An 8,714-nucleotide genomic window follows, 5' to 3' on the forward strand; every position below is an offset into this window, starting at 1 on the left:
TCCTCAGATTTCACCCCAGTTTCCTAAACAAGTATGACTTTAAATGCCAAGGTCACTAAAGACAATTCAGAAAAGGCAACTTACTTTTAACTGGTTACAAAGAAAATTAATCTCTATGGGAGAGGGACATTCTCCTTTCTAAGACTTCCTTATAATACAATGGCTACCATTGGTTGAGCTCCATCTATGGTAGTTGGTGCTTTATGTACATTATTTTCATTAATTTTTTTCTTGGTAGCAAACTTTTATTGAAATCTTATATAACTCAAGTGTTATAAAAAGCCAACATAATTGAAAATTGGATTCTCCCTCTAAAGCCCTCTCTCTAAAGGTTAAAAGTATAGATGCTGACATGGATGGACCTAGAGATTATCATACTAAGTGAAGTAAACCAGACAGAGAGAAACAAATATCATATGATATTGCTTATATGTGGAATCTTAAAAATTGATACAAATGAACTTACTTGCAAAACAGAAAGAGACTCACAGACATAGAAAACAAACTTATGGTTACCAAAGGGGAAAGGGGGGTAGGGGGAGAGATAAATTAAAAGGTTGGGATTAACATATACAGTAAAATAGTTAACCAACAATGACCTAGTACAGGAAACTATACTCAATATTTTTTAATAACCTATAAGGGGAGAGAAAAGAATCTGAAAAGGAATTATATATATATATATATATATATATATATATATATATATATAGCTGAATCACTGTGCACCTGAAACTAACACAATATTGTAAATCAACTACACTTCAAATAAATAAATAAATAAATAAAATTTTTACATAAATAAATAAAAGCATAGATGCTGGAGTCATTTTCTGGATCTATTTCCTGGCTGTCACTTCTAGCTGGATGATCTCAGACAAGTTGCTTAACTTCTCTGTGCCTCAGTTGTTTCATCAATAAATAAGGATAGTAACTACCTCTTCAGATTGGGAGTTCATGTAAAGTGCTTAACACAATGCCAGACATATACTAAGCTTTCAATAAACATGAGCAATGATTACCAAGGGTATGCATATTTTCAGCAGTTCGATTTAAATTGTCAGAAAATGACTGAGTAGAAAAAAAAATATTTGAAAGTCTGGGCTCTTGACAAGAACACGTAGAAAGAAATGGATTTTTAGCCTTCATTTCAACTGCTGCATTTTTTTCTTCTTTATACACTATGAAGCAGTGTATCAGACATTCCAGAGCAATAACCCCAGGTACCCTGTTGAAGACTTGCTTTCACGTGTGAGAATAAGATAGCATTTCCATGCCCACCTGACAGAAATAACCTTCATGTTGATGGTAGCCACTCGATAACCTTTATTTCACACTGACATTCCGACACTAAGTTCCCATTTTGTGAAATGAAGGAGACATCATCCCTGTGAGCTCTTTTGTGAGCTCTTTGTTTAAAATGATGCAGGAATTAAGCAACCACAAATCTGCATGTTGTGAGTGACCACTTCCCCAATCCCAGCCTCCATGGATGCCCTTCTCCTCTCTAAGGGCCCTGCAGCTGCTGGAGGAAAGATGCAGAGAGAGATTTCCCTCCTGCGTACCACTGCGTACCTGACTGCTAGCCTTCATTCTCCGGAAGAAGAAAAGGACAGGAAAGGAAGAAGGAAGAGAAGGAAGAGTGGGGATATGAAAAAACGAGGAGCTTTTCAAGGAGGGGAAGTGAAACAGGCCCCCCTCCTTCCCCAGAGCAACACTTCTTGGGGCCCCAGATAATGTGCCACTCCTGCTGAGATGCTAATGAAAACAGCAGCCAAGTTTCTTTTCATTCTCCAGTGTAAACCTCTTCATCCAGTGTGGCTTGAGAAATGACAGCCAGATGAGGTCCAGTGATGCCGAATTGCTGATTGTTTCAAGTCTGTTTATTAATTCACTAAAAAAAATAAATACCGAGGAACTACTGTGCACTGGAAATCATTGTAAGCACCAATAAGAAATAAGACAGAGATAGTCCTCCCTGTCCTCAAGGAGCCTACATTGTAATGCGGAAAGACAGGCAATACAGAAATGTACAAGTAAATTAACAAGATTCTCGGACTAACGCACAGAACCCACCACAGGGGTGTGTGTCCTCCATCACTGGGCAGGAGCTACCTTAGATCGGGTGGTCAGGGAAGCCCTCTCTGAAGAGATGACCATTGACCTGAATGATGAGAACAAGTCTCAAAGCTCAGTGTGGACCAGATAGCACTTTTCTTTGGAACTCTATCAGCCGGGCACCCCCTCTCCCCATGAAGAGACAACTACAAAATTGGATGCTGGGCTGCCTCAGGAAGGGGTGAGAACTGTCACAGCAAAGAGAACTTTCTGCTCTTCTATACCCTGCCACAGTGGAAACAGCAGCTTACGGTTCTAGCTGCCTCCATGGGAGCTGCTGTTGGTTTTCTGTCCCATTAGGTGAATCTCTGTAGAGCAGATGCTAAAACCACAGTAAAAAGCTCACTGTTGTCTCACAGCTCCAGTTACGGTGCCAACCAGACTGTGCCCCTGTGGACCCCACTTGCATATTTCTCAGCATGACACGATGAGTTCGGTTCTGGTGGGACAGCCCTGTCCCTTTCAGCGTCATGAGAAAGGGGTGGTACTTCACAGGTGGTAAACCTCAGCTTAAAAAAAAATCTGATGTGTAACCCAACAACAGAAAAAAATTAAAAATCCATTATGAGCCTTAGCAACTCCACCCAAAAAGAGAGCTGACTGAAAGATAGATTTTTTGTATCCCTCCAAATTTTCTTTTGGTCTTTGTTAATATGTAGCAATACCTTTTCCGTAATTTTGATAAACATAAATACACAGGTCTGTAGCTTGCTTTTTCCACTTTACATTTCCATATACATTTCCACTCAATATTGTTCCCACATGTCATTTAATAGCTTTATAGAATCCAAGCATGGTGAACTTCATTATTTGTTTATTTTTGCTTATTTTCATCCCGTTTTTGAGGATTAAGATTGTTTGAAATTTTTCACTGAATTATACAGGGCCCTGCTAAGCACATTTTGGTAGATTCGGACCTTCTTTCCCCCCTTTTGCCTTGCAGAAATATTCCACAAAGTGAAGTGACCAAGTCACAGGTGTGAACAGTTTTATAGCACTTGTTAAATTTACTAGACAGCTCTCAGGAAAGACGGAGCCAATTTATGGCGCCAGCCAGTTAGTGGGTGTGTGCCTCTTTTCTTAGATCTGCTTTTAAAACTGGGCTTTATCAATATAAAGAGATAAAATCGTTGCAAATGATTTGAAGGAATTACTTTATTAAAAAAGAATTATCAAAGCCTTTTTTTAACCACACTAGTAGGTATCGTTAACCCTGCTGCTCCAGCAACAGACTGCTGTTTGCACCTGCCTCGGGGCTTTGTCCTCACCTCATCCTTCTGAGAAATGCTCTTTCCTGAAAAGTGCACGGCTTGCTTCCTTATTTCAGCCAGGTCTCTGCTCAGGTAAAATCTTAAGAGAGGACTTTCCAGTTCCCCCCCCCTAAAATAGACCTCCGCCCCACCCTGTCACTTTCTTTCCTCTTAATTTGCATGGCCCTCATTACTATCTGACATAATAGGTACCTTTTTTGCTTTTATAGATATCATCCGTGTCCCTCCACTAGAACATACATTTCATGAGAACAAAGACTTGGTCTCTTTTATTTGCTTCTATATTCCCAGTGCCTAGAAGGTGCTTCGTACATAGTAAATGTTCGATAACTCTTGTTGAATGAATGAGTGAACAAAGCGTCTGATTACATTATCATGAACTGCTTGGCGTTCTGAAAATAAGTGCTGGAAACCTGTGCTAAGCTGATTGGTGGATCTTAAAAGTTTGCTGGTCATGGGTTCTTAACTTTACCGAAATCTATAAGTCCTCTCCCCGCAAAAATGTACAGTCACAAAACAGTATGTAATTTCTGGGGATTTTGACATGCTGAAGCTCTTGGTGGGTCAGAAATCTCAACTTTAGAATTACTGCTCCAGGGACTACAGTGTAACCCAGAAACTGTAAGTGGGCAGCCCTGCAAACCAAGCTTGTTGAGTTTGGCCTGTACAAGATTGACTGACATCAGATTTTTTTTTAAGTTTGAATGAGTTGCCCCCAAATCAGAAAATAGAAAATTTCACAAAGGAAAAGCAATCCATATTTCTCAAGTCTCTTGAAAATTCAGAAGACCTGGAAGCACTTAGCTCACATCCCTCACTGAAGACAAGCAAAGCAACAATACCTGGGCGAGGCCTGTCCTCTGCAGATGACCTCAGTCCCCACTGCTCCCTGGAGCTTCTCTGGCTTTGAAGCTGAGTGTTGGTGACCGTTGATCATTGGGCTTACATTGTTTTTTTTCTTAAACCTGAGTTGAGAGGAAAGCAAAACAGACCTCTGCCTCTGTTTTTCTTAAGCCAAGGTCCACTTCACTTACTTGTGTTACATCCCTAGCCACTGCAGGAATTTGACTTAAGACCCCTTATCTAACTTAACCATAATGCATACAGTTGAGCAAACTAGGCCCCAAAATGTTTAAGAGATTTGCCCACGAGTACATGGGGACTTACTTGAACTCCGGCTTCCTAACTCAATGCTCTTTCTCAACTGAATGAAAAGCCAAGAAACGTATAGAGTCTGCTGGAACCATGGACACCTGCAAATCAAATCTATCAGAATTGCCCAAGCTTTGAAAGGTCATCTCTGTAGACCTGCCAGGTGCTCAGAGACATCCAAGCAATGCTTGACCTAGTGAATGAACGAGCAAATGAATGAATCAGTTTTCAAATTACATTTTAATCTGGGGAAATGTAAGCTTCATTTAAAAGCCACTTTCCATCATCATCACCTTGGAGACTGATGAATTGGGAGATTAGGATTGACATATATACACTAATATGTATAAAATGGATAACTAATAACCTGCTGTATAAAAAAATAAATAAATAAAATTCAAAAAAATTAAAATTAAAATAAAATAAATAAAATCCACTTTCCACTAACAACTGAAGGCTTCATTTTATTTTTTGACCACTCATCTTTATTTTCAATGGACTAATTCTATTGTATGAAATACACAGCTCTGACCCATCAAATGAGGTGGGAGCCCAGCAAACTGAGTAGGGATTAGACAGTCTCTGGAGGACACAAATGTGTTTCATTACCCCAGTGTGCTCATTTGATTTTTAAACTGCAGGCTCCTTTAAATTCCCCAGAGCTCAAGTTTCAAGTCATCAAAACTCATGATTTGTCCTGATTCCAGGAGATAAGCATCAGGTGACCTGAGCAGCTGGTGCTGGGAACTGCTGTAGAAGAAGCTGCGTTTCTTCTCTCTGCCTACTGACACTAACCAGGCTAGACGGGGGCCCCAATTCTCTTCTGAAAGTCCATTCTCCCTGTCTTCTGCTAGCATTGCCTCTCTTTGGGAAATTTTTCTCCATTAAGACCAGAAGCAATGTTGTGCCCTGTAGTAATAAATGAAAGTCACTTGACCTTTTTAGGAGAATCATTATCATTATTATAGCATAATTTTAAAAAGCATTTCCTCCTGAATATTTATATCTTCTAGCCCCTGAGGTCCCTAACTGCCACTCCTAGTGGCCCCTATACTGGTTTTCTTCTTTTTTAGCTATATATGTCCTGCTTTTAGCTAGATACATAGGCACAGAATTAATACCACATTTTCCAACTTCCCTTGTAGACAGAAGTAGCTGTATGTCTAAGTTCTAGCCAAGGGGATGTAAGTGGAAGTGTTGTGTATAATTTCCAGAAAGGTCAGGCTGCTTGGAACGTTGACATGATGGCTGGCTCTCAAGAAGTCATTTCAGATCATGGGGTTGAAGCCAAATCGAGGATGGCATAGCAAGAGGATAGAAGTTACTTGACTTCCTAATGATGATAAAGTTTTCCATCATTTTCAGCTGAGTATGATGCTAATTAAAGTGACTAGAAGTTGGTCAAGAAGACTGAAAGCCATTTTTGGTGAGTAGGCAGTAAATTATGTTTAATTGAAAATTGGTGCATCGGGGCTTCCCTGGTGGTGCAGTGGTTGAGAGTCCGCCTGCCGGTGCAGGGGACACAGGTTCGTGCCCCGGTCCGGGAAGATCCCACATGCCGCGGAGCGGCTGGGCCCGTGACCCATGGCCACTGAGCCTGCACGTCCGGAGCCTGTGCTCCACAACGGGAGAGGCCACAACAGTGAGAGGCCCGCATAACGCAAAAAGAAAAAAAAAAAAAAATTGGTGCATAAAACTGCTTTCCGCCATTTCCAATGTGACACTCTCACTTCTGCATTATGGATATGTGAATATAATCTTTCCCTTTCTTTTTTTAAAATACCTCTTTATTGGAGTATAATTGCTTGACAATGCTGTGTTAGTTTTTGTTGTACAAATAAGTGGATCAGCCATATGCATACATATATCCCCATATGCCCCCTTCTTGAGCCTCCCTCCCATTTCCCTTTCTTTATATGTAAACAAACAAATGCTTAAGAATTTTTGTATCAATTTTTATTTCTTTTTTTATTGAGGTATAATTGACATATAACACTACATTAGTTTTAGGTGTGCAATATAATGATTCAATATTTGTATATATTGCAAAATGATCACCACAATAAGTTTAGTTAATATCTGTCACCATACATAGTTACAAAATATTTTTTCTTTTGATGAGAACTTTTAAGATCTACTCTCTTAGCAACGCAACTTTTGATTTGCAATATAGTATTGTTAACTATTGTCACCATGCTGTACATTACATCCTCATGAGTTATTTACTTCATAACTGGAAGTTTGTAACTTTTGACCCCTTTCACCCATTTCACCAAGCCCCAGCTGTGGTAACTACTAATCTGTTCTCTGTGTCTATGAGCTTACTTGTTTATTATTTGCTTGTTTGGGGGTTTTTTGTTTTAGATTCCACATATAAATGAGATCATATGGTATCTATCTTTCTCTGTCTAACTTCACTTGGCATAATGCTATCAAAGGACATCCATGTTGTTGCAAATGGCAAGATTTACTCCTTTTTATGGCTGAATGATGTTTCATTATATATATATTATGTATGGTGTAAGATTGAGGCCCAGTTGCATTCTTTTACATGTGGCTGTCCAGTTTCCCCAATACCATTTTCCCCCACTGTATATTTATGGCTCATTTGTCATAAATTAATGTATCATATATGTGTGGATTTATTTCTGGGCTCTCTAGTCTATTCCATTGACCTATGCGTCTGTTTTTACCTATTGTTTTGATGAGTATACATTTGTAATATAGTTTGAAGTCAAGGAGCGTGATGCCTCTAGCTTTGCTCTTTCTTCTCAAAATTGCTTTCACTATTTGCGACCTTCTGTAGTTGCATACAAACTTTAGGATTGTTTGTTCTATTTCTGTGAAAAATGCCATTGGGATTTTGATAGGGATTGCACTGAAGCTAGAGATTGCTTTGGGTGTATAGCAATTTTTAATACATGGTTAAAATATACATTCTTCATACTCTTTAAATAAAAATCCCTACCCTACTGAAGCGATTTGGAAGCTAAAACATAGCCCAAGGGGTCTTTATTTACTTGTTATTTATTTTCTGATCTTTTGTTTAAACATGCTCTAGGAGTGATAGAGAACCACTATTTCTATGTCTGTGAGCTGCAAGCTGCCACAGACTCATCATCTCTTATGCTTACTGTGAACGTGTTAAACTCTGATCCTGGCATTTTTCACTCTGGAATTCCAAAAAGGAAAGGTAGACCACTCTTCCACACAGGTGGTCATCACTGGGTAATGCTAACACCATGTTCTCAAATGGTTTGATTAAATACATTGGTCTCCCTTCCAAAGTGAAAAGTTTTGAAGTACATTCCATCTGTCCCCCACATTTCTAAATTACCAGTTTCAATTATACTCATGAAGTATTAAAGCTAATAGAATCTCATAATATAATAACAAATGTAGATAATTAAAATACAGTGAAGCAAGGGAATTCCCTGGCGGTGCAGTGGTTAGGACTCAGCACTTTTACTGCCGTGGCCCGGAGTTCAGTCCCCGGTCAGGAAACTGAGATCTCACAAGCTGTGTGGCACAGCCAGAAAAAAAAAAAAAAAATGGTGACGCAAAACTAAAATGTTAGCAGACTTTTAGAATCTTTGCAAAGGTATTAAATCTAAATGAAAATGCTTTCTTTCTTACTTGATTCTTCAAACTTACCTTCTATAAGAGTTAGGATACAAACAAAATTGCCAAAACAAAGAGACACAAAACTGCGAGATTCAGATGAAGGAGCAGTGTATTCTCTCTCAAATGACAGTGCCGAGGAAGGTGGGTGGTCCAGGGTGGAATAACCATTGGGCTTCGCGCAGTCATGCCAGGACCCTGGTTCCTTTTACCTCCTTGCTCCATCCTCCCCAGACCCTAGGGTGTGGTCGCTGTCCACTCAGGAAGGCTGAATTCCCACACATCCAAGTTCTAGCTTGAGGGAGCGGGAAAGAAGAAGGCACATGCCCAGTTGTTTTAATGGCAAAACTCAGAAGTAGCACATGGCACTTGCGCTCAGAACTGCTGGACAGGTATGGCATGAAAGGAGATTGTGAAAGTGGTCTTTAGCTGGGAAGCCATGGTCTTACTAGGAAAGAAGAAGAAATGCGTTTAAGGGGAAAACCAGCAAGCTTCCACACCATCTAACTGGTTTTCTGCCTCCTACCTGGCCCATTCCAATCCAGTCTCTGC

This window comes from Kogia breviceps, chromosome 4 (genome assembly GCF_026419965.1).
Source record: "Kogia breviceps isolate mKogBre1 chromosome 4, mKogBre1 haplotype 1, whole genome shotgun sequence".
Lineage (NCBI taxonomy): Eukaryota > Metazoa > Chordata > Mammalia > Artiodactyla > Physeteridae > Kogia > Kogia breviceps.